The 13,571-nt window shown below is 37.8% G+C and overlaps 1 pseudogene; it reads left to right on the top strand.

Moving 5' to 3' along the window:
- The first annotated feature begins 9,004 nt into the window (after window positions 1–9,004).
- On the top strand, window positions 9,005–9,659 carry LOC108513158 (peptidyl-prolyl cis-trans isomerase A pseudogene; annotated as a pseudogene).
- The last annotated feature ends 3,912 nt before the right edge of the window (window positions 9,660–13,571 follow it).

Genomic DNA, 13,571 nt, shown 5'->3' with positions numbered 1-13,571 from the left:
TGTCTCAAAAAAAAAAAAAAAAAAAAAGAAAAGAAAATTTCATTTATTAGTATTTACCATACCAGAAAACGGGAAAATTCTTTAAAATAATTAATTTTAAAAATAACACATCATTTAATATTAACATCTATAATATGTTTTTTATATTTATTTATTAACATTTTTTTTTTTTTTTTGGAGATAGAGTCTCATTCTGTCACCCAGGCTGGAGTACAGTGGCATGATCTTGGCTCATTGCAGCCTCTGCCTCCCAGGTTCAAGTGATTCTCTGGCTTCAGCCTCCTGAGTCACTTGGATTACAGGGATACGCCACCATGCCTGCCTAATTTTTGTATTTTTAGTAGAGATGGGGTTTCACCATGTTGGCCAGGCTGGTCTCGAACTCCTGACCTCAGGTGATCTGCCCACCTCAGCCTCCCAAAGAGCTGGGATTACAGGCATGAGCCACCACACCTGGCCATTAACATTATTATTTACAGACAGGGTCTTACTCTGTTGCCCAGGCTGGAGTGCAGTGGCGTGATCAGAGCTCACTACAGCCTCAAACTCCTGGGCTCGAGCGATCCTCCTGCCTTGGCTTCCCAAAGTGTTGGGACTTCAGGCGTGAACCACCATATATATGTTTTAATGAAGAAATAATATATTTTATAGAACAATATAATTAGTGATAAAATGTATTTTATATTTTACAAATATCTTTAATGTTTGGACTAAGAAAAGACATTTGGATTCTAATATCTGTTTCTGGATTCAATCTGTTGTGATAATGTTGCTTTGATTGAAGTATAAGAAGAAAATCTGACCTCATCCAGATATATCGTTGGAAATAGCATTTTTTAAAAAGATAATTATGGATTTTTTTTTCTCTTATTACATCCAACTTGTCAAGTGGTAGTTTCTTGAAGGTTGTTTGCAATGTGGATCTGAAACCATATCAATGAACTTCTTGTCTCTGTTACCTTAAAATTCATTCACTGTCTTGCACTTTAAATGGATCGTTGCCCATGCATGATTCTGTAACATCATGCATTGGTCATTTAGAAAATATTGGCTCACTGATTTTGCACATCTTCCAAATGTTGACATTTCTTTAGGCAGTATCACAAATCACATTTATTCTTATCACTACCAATTTCATCAGCAATGTCTTCAAGTATTGGGCAACTGACAAGCTCATTGTGGAGAATACAAGTTTTTCAAAATTCTAGCTTTAGCTTGAAAGCTTAAATTTTATCATTGGTGACATATAACGCCAGTTATTTTTCTTGAAGTGACAGTAGAGTGACCAACTCGCTCAGCTTTGCCCAAGACTTCCAAGGGTTTGCAGATCCCACTTTGAGACTCACTGATTTAACAGAATATTGTTTATACAGTGTATATGATGAATATTTGATATTAATTGCTCTTGAGTAAACATTACCACAGTTCTTACTTTTTTTGTCTTTTCATTCATTGTTATAGAGGTCAGTATCTCCATTTAAAACTATATTCACCTCTGGAAAAGGTACTTCAAATAACTTCAAATTATGAATCAGAAATACCCTCTTGATGTGGAGAAGGTTCAGTTAAAAAAAATACTGTGAGTATAGTACAGTGAATGACAGTCAGGGAAACACTGTCTCCCTAGGGGTCTTGGTGTTTTGTTTTATTTGACTTTGTTGTTGCAACTGGGGAGGGGAGTCACTGGCATTGAGTACCCCAGGGTTAGGGATGCTAAATGGCTTCCCAACCAAAAAATCCAACCCCATTAACAAAAACATCATTTTTGAGAAACACTATATGTTCTCCAGCTTTCTGTAGTAAAATGACAAGTGCTTTGTTCCTTCAGGAGGAATATGTACCAAGGAACAGTAAGCGCTATGTCAAAGGAGAAGAAGAAATGACAACATATTGCTGGAAGGTATATGTGCTAATGGGAATGGGACTGAGTTATATGACCCTGTTGGTAGAATTACTAAGGATGGAGGGAGGAGAGATTGATGGCATGCATGAGAGCACCAGGTCTTCCTTGGAAATTACCTTCTCTATCTGGCACCCCCAGCCCTGATTATGGTATCATTTCAACAAAGATGATTTTTAAATTGTAATTTATAATGTGATATATAATATATATACACATACATTTATTGCACATTCCAAAATACATTTCACCTATATTTCCTTATTATTCAATAGGAGGCAATTTGACAAAGTTCTAAAACAAAACAAAAGTTCTGTTTTTTATATAATCTACATAGAATAAAACTGATAGGTTTACTATTTTCAGAGTTTTTAGCTACTTAGTTCCTATTGTTTTAAAACAGAAAACTTAGACTGCAAGGAGGGAATAGACTTAGTAAAAAAAAATCACTTGGTAGCTCAATGAAAGTAACTGCCAATACATGGAGATAACTGGACTTAGAAGGTCATGACTAGACCAGGTATTTAGAATTTATTTGCATTTTAAAAGTCGAATCCATTGCAAACTCATATGGGTGAAGCTTGAGGTTTTGTTTTTCGGTTTCAATGTTTTATAAAAGCTTAGCTTTTTAAGTTGTGGTAAGTATCAAAAGGAAATATTAATTAAAGCAAAGTATCATAATAATCCTTTGTGTGATTTTATCATAAAACATTTTCAATTTCTCATATACTTTTTTTTTTTTTAAAGACTGTGTCTCATTCTGGAATGCAGTGACACAATCAGAGTTCACTGTAAGCTTGAACTCCTGAGCTCCAGTGATCCTCTTACCTTAGTCTCCCAAGTAGCTGTGACTACAGGTGCATGCCACCATGCTTCAGCCTCTCAACGCACAGGGATTCAAGGCATGAGCACCCATGCCTGGCCATGGACTTATTTATTTTTTTATTTGTCAGCTGGGAATTTTGATTCCTACTTATTTTCTGCCATAATATTTTGTTTGTTTTGAGACTCCTAAGACATTATCTCTCAATGGTCAGAAAAAGGCTAATACTATTTATTTATTTTCTATATCTTTGGTTGCCTTGATAAAACAAATAATTGAGGAAAAATAGTTTTAAACAAGAAACCTTACCTAATGAATCATCAGTGTACTTATCTAGTATTTGGCACTTCAGATCATATTTCTCCAATCCCTGTTTTAGTAGTTATGAGAAATCTGTAGATTGTTTCTCTTTGAAATCAGAAAAAGTAAATTTAAATCCTAGATCTGCTTCCATCAGCTGAGTGACTTGGCTAAGTTTCTTAAGCTCTCTAGGTCTCAGTTTCTTCATTTGAAAAATAAGGAATGGGCCGGGCATGGTGGCTCATGCCTGTAATCCCAGCACTTTGGGAGGCCAACGTGGGCAGATCACCTGAGGTTAGGAGTCCAAGACCAGCCTGACCAACATGAGAAACCCCGTCTCTACTAAAAATACAAAATTAGCCCGGCATGGTGGTGCATCGCTATAATCCCAGATACTTGGGAGGCTGAGGCAGGAGAATCGCTTGAACTCAGGAGGCAGAGGTTGTGGTGAGCCGAGATCGCACCATTGCACTCCAGCCTGGCCAACCAGAGCAAAACTCCATAACAACAACAACAACAACAACAAAAGAGGAATGAGATTATTATACGGTTATTATGAGGGTTAAATTATATTCAGCTTAAAATGAAAATTCTCAATGCCTGGCCAAGAGTAAATACTTAACAATAATGATTTCTTCTTAGATCTTCTTTAAAAAAGGTAAGCTAAAATCAAATGATTTTGGATATGTGCTTAGTTTAGATTGCAATTAACTTTGATTTGCCTTAATTTTGATTCAAGTTTCAGTTTCTTTTGAGGTCTTATTTTAAAATTTGGTATTTGCTTAAGTGGATTTGAAATTTGAATCTAGGTAATAATTATCCATGTTATTCTGACAGGAAAATCTATGAATAAAAGTGCTTTTGAAAAGGACGTGGGGCCAGGCGTGGTGGCTCATGCTTGTAATCCCAACACTTTGGGAGGCTGAGACAGAAAGAATACTTGAGCCTAGGAATTCTGTACAGGGAGACTGTCTCTACCAAAAAAAAAAAAAAAAAAAAAAAAAAAAGCCATGCTTGGTGGTACACACCTGAGGAGGTTGAGGTGGGAGGATCACTTGGGCCTAGCAGGTCTAGGCTGCAGTGAGCTGTGATCACACTATTGCACTCCAGCCTTTCTTTAGACCCTGTGTAAAAACAAAAACAGGAGGTGGGCTTAGGAGGTTAAGGAGGCCCCAAAACTGTCCAGGATTTTGCATAGCATCTGTCATCTAGTGGGGCTCTTAGCTGATCAATGAATGTGTACCATTTCTGCCTTTCACATGAGCATCTCTGGGTGTGCTAGTGGGCAGGTGGAAGGAAGCCTCTTAGGGTTTGGTTCATCATTGGATATTTTTTCCTTTTTTTGTTGACACAGGATCTCACTCTGTCACCCAGGCTGGAGCGCAGTGGGGCGATCACGGCTCACTGCAACCTTAATTTCCCAGGCTCTAGTGATCCTCCCACCTCAGCCTCCCAAGTAGTTGGGACTACAGGTGTGCACCACTACACCTGGCTAATTTTTGTATTTTTAATAGAGATGGAGTTTCACAATGTTGCCCAGGCTGATCTCGAACTCCTGGGTTCAACAGAGTCACTTGACTTGGCCTCCCGAAGTGCTGGGATTACAGGCAGGACCCACAGGGCCTGGCCAGATACATTTTATTAACTTATTTATTTATTTATTTATTTAGAGACAGAGTCTCCCTCTGTCACCCAGGCTGGAGTGCAGTGGCGCAATCTCAGCTCACCACAACCTCTGCCTCCCGGGTTCAAGCAATTCTCCTGCCTCAGCCTCCCAAGTAGCTGGGATTACAGGCGCCCACCACCACACCTGGCTAATTTTTTTGTATTTTTAGTAGAGACGAAGTTTCACCATATTGGCCAGGTTGGTCTCGAAATCCTGACCTCAGGTGATCCACCCACCTTGGCCTCCTAAAGTGCTGGGATTACAGGCATGAGCCACCACGCCCAGCCATTAACTTATTTTTATCTGTTATGAAAATTATAAACATGATAGAACCATTAGTAAACACAAATGAGAATAAACAAGAATTTAAAAATAATCCATAGTCATTGTTCTCAGTATTACAACCACTTTAACAGAAATACATCTTTTAAACAAAAATAAGACAAGATATTTAATGTCACATTTCTGTCTGGCTTCTTTTAGGATGAATATTGGAGAGCTGGCTACATTAAATCCATACTTTGAAAATGAGGTGTGGGTAGTTTTTGGGTTTTTTTTTTGTTTTTTTTTTTTTGAGACGGAGTTTTGCTCTTGTTACCCAGGCTGGAGTGCAATGGCACGTTCTCAGCTCACTGCAACATCCACCTCCCCGGTTCAAGTGATTCTCCTGCCTCAGCCTCCTGAGTAGCTGGTATTACAGGCATGTGCCACTACAGTGGGCTAATTTTTTTACTTTCAGTAGTGACAGGGTTTCTCCATGTTGGTCAGACTGGTCTCAAACTCCCAACCTCAGTTGATCTGCCTGCCTCAGCCTCCCAAAGCGTTGGGATGACAGGCGTGAGCCACTGCACCTGGCCTGAGGTTTGGGTAGTTTTAAGGCATATGCAGTTCCTAAAATCCTCAGTTTTGAAAATTGAATACCTATTTACAAATTGTAGCATTTAACAATACCTTTTTTATATGCTTTTCAAATCCATACTAGTACTGAACTATTATTTCTGTGAATTATTAAGTTGCCTAATACTTTGAGCCTATTCATCCTGAGAACAATTCAGTTTTCAATCATTTCTAAGCTTTTATTGAAGTCTTGATTTCCCTTTCCATAGAAATAAACAGAAGGTAACTGAGAGAGACAACAAGCCTGTTGTTTAGCAGCAAGCTTTTAGCACAAAACTGCTGTCTGCACAAGTGGTATCAACCATCATTACACCTGCTTGCAAATGTGAAGACAAGCAGGGCCATGATCGGTCAATCTGGTTATTGACTTCAGGCATCTCACTTCAAAGGTGATTGCAATTTCACCAACTGTCCCAGCCATGTGTGAAAACTGTGCTTTAAGGAACTCTGAGACCAATAATAGGTTAAATGAGAACATTGCTTTGAAAGTTTATGAAGATTACCCAGGCAATGAGAATATGAGCTGTGTCTAGCCCCCTCAACTAGCATTTGCAACCATTCTTTTAAATTCTAGTGTCAAATTTTAAGTATCTCATTATAGTTTTTTCTAACAGTAGCAAATTACAGAAAAGAAGATCTTACTTTTGACTTTTAAACAGCAATTAAGCATTTGCCTCTAAAATTCTAAATTTGCTTCCTTCGTGGTAAGGTCAGCTTGGTTGAATTAGCTAAAAACGTGTACTTCTTCATATATTGACTTCCAGGACAGTTCAAGTGATCTTTTGCATTATGTTCTTGTAGATACATGAGATTTAGAGAAGAGGTAAAAGCTGAATTAGTCATTATCACACTAACTTTGTGATTATAAATTTACTTAGAGGTTCTTTAAAACTTTTAATACAATTGATAGCTCAGCCTATTTAAAGAAACAACAGGTCTATGACTCTGTGTACTAGGCTTAGCATTACATTTTCACTGCTTTCTGATGTCAATACTTGTTATTGTCTTTGTAATTAAATCTAGTTTCCATTTATCATCCAAACCAGGCAACCAGCAACTTTACATTTCTCTTCCATTACCTTCAAAGGAGTAATCCTCCATCCTCAACCTGCCCATATCTCATAAGGCTGTGCACAAAAATAAGGCCAGAAAGAATTGAGGTTTATAATTGTACAGTGTATTGACCCTTGGAGTGGTGTTTTTTGAATTACTATTTTTAGTAGTTTTGTTTTTTTTTTTCAATTAAAGATTCAGAAAAAGGAAGAATTCAGGACTTGCTTTTCATGTCATCTCCACGAAGATGTTAAGAGAGCTGCCCTGCACCCATCCTGTTTGTAAAAGCAACCTTCCCAGAGGAACCCCACACCATTATTGTTCTCCCGGTTCCTGTTGGTAATTGATTCAGGAAGCTTTCTTGAAGAATGTGGGTTTCTACTTCATTATTACTACTGCTGAATATGTTACACATGGATTGTAAAAAATTTTAATGCATCAAAATGAATAGCAATACAACTATAATGAATATAATTTAGGCCTTCAGGGTACAGAATTTGCAGTGCTGCAAACATTCATTTTGAACATCAATGATAATTACATTGTAGCTATAACAATATAGAAAATGGACTGAAATAACCTTCTTTCTGTAATATTCTGCAAGTTGTTTGATAAAAGGAATTCCATCACTTGTTAAGTTGTCTGTTTTGTATGTAGGGGAAGATGGAGGTAAGGGTGTGTGGAATGAGAGACAATGAGAGGAGGACAGATGGGAATATGCTATGTAGTTCTTTATTTTGTAATTGTATTACAGTTTATAAGAAATAGTGATGTTAGTAAGCTTCAACAAGGACCCACTATAAATGTAGGTAGAGGCAGGGACAGAGAGCAGGACACCGAAACAGGTTATGTGGTCTCAGTAATGGGACAATGCCTACTTTGTTCTCTTCTTCTTCTTCTTCTTCTTTTTTTTTAAGGAATGCAAGTCAAACAATAAGTGGAAGACTCTCAAGCTGAGTCACCCAGGTCATGACATGAAGGTCAGTTTGGTCTCTCTCTTCACTTCCTCCCACCCCACAGGGAGTCGTCTGCTTGGGGAAGGATAGACACATTGCCGGGCTACAGTGCAGGGCCCGTTGTCATCCTGAGCCTCCCTGGCTTCCCCGCAGGCCTCCTGAGTTGCAGCCTAAGAATGTAGCAAAAGGTGAGCCAGTGTGGCCGGGTTTTCCTCTCCCACACGCCAAATGTGTCCACAGCTTCGAGTCCCACTTTCCTCTGAGCAAATTCTTCCCCACTCTCTTTCAAAATGTTAATTAGAGTTTATCCACTAGGTTCCCAGCATTACCACTTTTTTGAGCAGGTAAATCAGATAATTCTTCTCATGAGCTTCAGCTTCTTGCTGAGTTGTGTCCTCTCTTCTGGAATGACTGAGGAAACGTGCTATGCACAGAAAGTTCAGCTAATGTGTGGCTGCTCCACTCCTCCAGCTGAGACCATTTGTTTGAAGGGTATTACCATCAGTTACAATGGAATCTTGAAACATTTTCACTCCAGTATGCTGCAATCTTGCAGTCTCCTTGAGAACTAGAGGGATTTTTTTTCTTAAGGATTTTTTTTTTTTTTTTTTTTTTGTAAGGTTTAACCAATAGGAAGAAGCCTCCCTGGAAATGAGTGAGACTCAGCAGGTCTGGCACAGCTAACCTTGTGATCGTTCCTAGCTCGTGTGTTATTGCTGCTTCTTGCCCAGCCTCCTTTCTGTTTTTTAACCTGGCCTCCTCTTTTATGTTCACTTATTTCATTATTTGAAAGAAAACAGAAGGACCGGGAAACTCTAGTCCAGTCATGCTCCTGGACTCCTGTCTTGCCCTGCGGTTTCTTTTGATCTATATTTGTTTCTCACTATTACAAATGTGGTAGCTGAGAAGCCTGCAGAATCTGAAATAAACTAAGGGTTTGTATGAGGACTTATATATTAATATAAGTGTGGGAAGCAAGGTTTGTCTTCTATGTATTTCTACCTGATCGCACGTTGGCTACAATGGCAGATATTGCATCCTTGCTTCCCCAACAGAGGTTTTATGGCCACAAGGAAGAATGAGTTCCTACATTTAATTACAGCATATGGTGAGTTACAACATGCTCTGCTGCTGGTTTTACCACTTGAGAAGTAATTGGGGGATTGTCCGTTCTTAGATATTTAATTGCCTCAGGGCTGCAGAAGAGGTGTTGCCACAAGCTGGTTTCACAATGAAAGGCCACCTCTGGGATGCAATAGATTAGGCTTGCCTGCTTTTCTTGGGCCAAGACAACATGAACTCCAGCCTGCCTTTGTAATAAACTGCTCTTTCATCTTTATTTTTTGCTTTCTTGGCTGGCTTTTAGAAAAAAAAGTCAAATTTTAAAAGAAATGGGCTTTGCAGATGCTGCCGCCGAGGAAATTCTTGTACTACTAGCCATGGTCAACCCTACCGTGTTCTTCGACATTGCCCTCGACGGCGAGCCGTTGGGCTGCGTCTCCTTCGAGCTGTTTGCAGACAAGGTTCCAAAGACAGCAGAAAATTTTCGTGCTCTGAGCACTGGAGAGAAAGGATTTGATTATAAGGGTTCCTGCTTTCACAGAATTATTCCAGGGTTTATGTGTCAGGGTGGTGACTTCACACGCCATAATGGCACTGGTGGCAAGTCCATCTATGGGGAGAAATTTGAAGATGAGAACTTCATCCTAAAGCATACAGGTCCCGGCATCTTGTCCATGGCAAATGCTGGACCCAACACAAATGGTTCCCAGTTTTTCATCTGCACTGCCAAGACTGAGTGGTTGGATGGCAAGCATGTGGTCTTTGGCAAAGTGAAAGAAGGCATGAATATTGTGGAGGCCATGGAGCGCTTTGGGTCCAGGAATGGCAAGACCAGCAAGAAGATCACCATTGCTGACTGTGGACAACTCGAATAAGTTTGACTTGTGTTTTATCTTAACCACCAGACCATTCCTTCTGTAGCTCAGGAGAGCACCCCTCCACCCCATTTGCTCGCAGTATCCTAGAATCTTTGTGCTCTCGCTGCANCCCCATTTGCTCGCAGTATCCTGGAATCTTTGTGCTCTCGCTGCAGTTCCCTTTGGGTTCCATGTTTTCCTTGTTCTCTCCTATGCCTAGCTGGATTGCAGAGTTAAGTTTATGATTAGGAAATAAAAACTAAATAACAAACAAAAAAAATTTTAAAAGAAATGATACTTAAATTGGAAATTGGCTGCTCACTATTCAGTTAGGGAAGGCATATATGGCATTCTATCAATGGTCCATCATGTACATATTTTTATTTGAATTCCTGTAAGTGGCTGCCCTTTTCCTAAATCTCCTTAATTTATTCAATAAAAATGTTATCCCCTAAATATGCCAGACACTAAGGGTTTTAAATTTCATCTTGTTTTTTATATTACATATTTCATATTGGATATTTAAAATAATATTTTGAGTTTGTGTTAATATACTATTTTCCATTTGAGCCATGTTGACTTTTTAAAAGAGTTTCAAGATATAACTTATGTCTACATTTGCACCATAATGTGAATTCGTGATTTTCAACTCACTTGAAATACTGTTTTTAATAGAGTTGATTTGCTTTGTAGACTAATTTTGTGTGTAATTGAAATGTTTCTTTTATAGATACTTCAGTACATTTTGTTGCCATGGATTCATTTCTCACATCTAATTCCTAACCCTGGAACAATAATTTTTAAAAATTAGCAGAGAATATTTCTTTTTAGATGAGTCTTAAGACCTTTCCAGTTTTAGATTGCTTTCTGTTGAAATAAGAAGTTGTGTTTTAGAAGGACACGATTGATCTCCATGATGTCAGCTTCAAAAATCAATCAGCCTAAATAAGGAACTAGGGCTTCATGGAGAAAGGCTAATTTCACGGTTGTGGCAGGGAAGGTACATGATAAGTCTGGGATTTTTGTGTGTCAGAAAGTAAGGAGGTGCTCAAACAATGGTGAATATGCATCAAAATGACACAGAAGCCAGTTTGAATGAATTTCAACAGGTATCCCAGTACAAATCTGGGATAATTTTAGCAAGAGTGAGAGAGAGAAATTAATTAATTATAAATGAATGAAATAAGAATTAATGGGTGCAAACTCCTAATGGTTAAATAAGGAAGAAGAAAAAGCTGTTTCTTACAGCAAAATCCTGGCTGATAGAGAAGACAAATAGATAAAATGGAGTTAGAAAATTACCATTTTATAACCATCACAGTATAACTGATTCTCAATAGAATGATCAATAGATGCCAGATCTAGCAGAGGGAATTCTGATGAGGAACAAGTTATTTACCCAGTCTCAAAATACCTCTCCACAAGTTACTTAATAATTATGAGGGAAAATAGTGTAGAAGCAGAATGACATCTTACTTAACCAAGTAGATCAACAATGATATCATCAACAAGAGGCAAAGGAACATTAAGTGCCTCCCAATGTGATAACACAAGCAAGACACAACATCACTCATGTGGTAATCCAACCAAAAATGGATGATCTCTGTCTAATCATAAGGAAGCAGCAGAGAAACCCAAATCTTAATAGATTTCATTCTATGAAACAACTGGCCTGTATTAATCATAAATGCTGATGGCATGAAAGACAAAAGAATGTTGAGAAACTGCTTTAAATTAAATGAGTCTAAAGAGACAGGACAACTTAATGCGATATGTAATCCTAGACAGTATCCTGAACTGGACAAAGATTCTTTAAATAATATTTTGGAAACATGTAAGGAAATTAAAATGAACTTTAATGTATTCTATCAATGTTAAATGTCCTGAGTTTTAAAAATATTTGGTAATTATTACAATGTAGTAATTATCCTGACATTAAGGACAAAATTTTGTTCTTATGAAATATAAGCTGAAATATTAAGGGATAAAGAGGCATTATGTGTGCACCTACTCTTAAATGATTCAAAAAATGTATATTTAAAAAATGTGTAATATATTTAAATAGATATACATAGATGAGACAAAGCAAATGCTAAAACTTGGAAAATCTGCGTAACGACTTTTTCTATTTAAGTGTTCTTTGAGCTGTTCTTGCTATTTCAGACTTACTGTTCAGACTGACTGTTTCTGTAAGTCTGAAATGACTTCTAACACAAAAATAAAAATAGAAGGAGACAATCAGCCAAATTACTTTTGTGAACACTTAATATAGCTTCATTATTCTGAAAAACAAACAGGTACTAAGAGACATAGAACTACTCATTAGAACTTTAAAATCTATATGCTATCCAAAAAAGATAAAAAAGGAGAAACACCTTTAAAATCTAATGGAGCAGATTATATTAGCATATAAAACAATCAAGTGAATTAATCTTTTTTTTTTTTTTTTTTTTTTTTTTTTTTTTTTTAGACAGAGTCTTGCTCTGTTGCCCAGGCTGGGGTGCAGTGGCGTGATCTCGGCTAACTGCATCCTCCACCTCCTAGGGTGAAGCGATTCTCCTGCCTCAGCCTCCCCAGTAGCTGGGATTACAGGTGCCATGTCACTGTACCTGCACCTGGCTAATTAAATGAATGAATCTTAGGAAATAAATGAGCTATTTATTACTGTTTATTCATACAAGTTATGGAATAAACCTGTACAAGTTAGGAATGTATTTATTTGTCCTAACTTTCTAGCTTTCTTTCTGAAGTAATGTAGACTCAATTTATTATCTGGACTTTTTTCCCCCCATTTGTCTAATATAATAGAAAAACATTGCTCTAGGATTCAGGATACGTAGTTCCTAGCCCATCTCTGTTACTTAAGAGCTGTTTAATTTTGTCAAGTCACTTGACTTTTGTGGACTTAGTTTCTTCACCTGTGAAATAAGGAAGATGAACGCAAAAATCTTTGAACTCTTTCAGCTTTAAAGGCCTATGATGCCACATGGGATGAAATCCATAGGAGCGAATGAAAACAGCTGGATGTGGTAAATCTCCTTTGGTGATTTGCAGTTAGGATGCATAAGCAAATGGTCAAACTTCTATGGAAGCTAGACACTTTGATGGTAAAATCACTTTATATTCCAGTGCTGCTTTTATTTCCTCCAGCGTTCCCATGCCTTTAATATGATTTGACATTTCTAGCAAAGTTGCTGTGATATAAGTAGGGCATATATCATCAACTCCATTTTTCAAAAAACAAAGCTGAGGCACTGAGAGTTTTTTTTTTTGAGACAGAGTCTTGCTCTGTCGCTCAGGCTGGAGTGCAGTGGCACGATCTCGGCTCACTGCAACCTCCGCCTCTGGGTTCAAGCAATTCTTCTGTCTCAGCCTCCTGAGTAGCTGGGACTACAGGCGTGCACCACCATGCCTGGCTAATTTTTGTGTTTTTAGTAGAGATGGGGTTTGACTATATCGTTCAGGCTGGTCTCGAACTACTGACCTCAGGTGATCTACCCGCCTAGGCCTCCCAAAGTGCTGGGATTACAGGCAGAACCACTGTGCCTGGCCACCTTTATGTGTTTAAACAAATTAATATTTCTTTCTTGATCTATCAATTCAGAAATCTGGATTCATAATCCCATAAAACAAGAAAACTAATGCCCCACATACTCCCTCTGTCTCTGTGCTATCTGCATTTCCCAACTTTTTACATTGTCAATATTTCTATCATTTGGATTCTGTTCTCAATGACTGATTATTCTGTACTTTGCCAATAGGTTGACTAATTTTTTTTAAGTAAAAGGATTTTGTGCTATTATAATAATGTGAATATTATTACCTAAGGCACAAAGTAGCATGATTGAACCCATAAAGAAGGAGATATATAACTGTGTGTTAATAAACCTGTACTAGTTGAAGAAGAATATTTCAAGTGTCAAGGTCAACTAGATTCTCTTCTATTTGAAGAATATTTCAAGTGTCAAGGTCAACTAGATTCTCTTCTTCCATTTATTTAAATATTACAGAATATTATAGATTGTTTTATATTTATACCAGGATCTCTTTACACATC

Source organism: Rhinopithecus bieti, unplaced genomic scaffold (assembly GCF_001698545.2).
Source record: "Rhinopithecus bieti isolate Rb0 unplaced genomic scaffold, ASM169854v2 scaffold_29393, whole genome shotgun sequence".
Taxonomy (NCBI): Eukaryota; Metazoa; Chordata; class Mammalia; order Primates; family Cercopithecidae; genus Rhinopithecus; species Rhinopithecus bieti.
The sequence above is the reverse complement of the archived record's forward strand: the minus strand, read 5'-3'. Positions and strand labels throughout refer to the sequence as shown.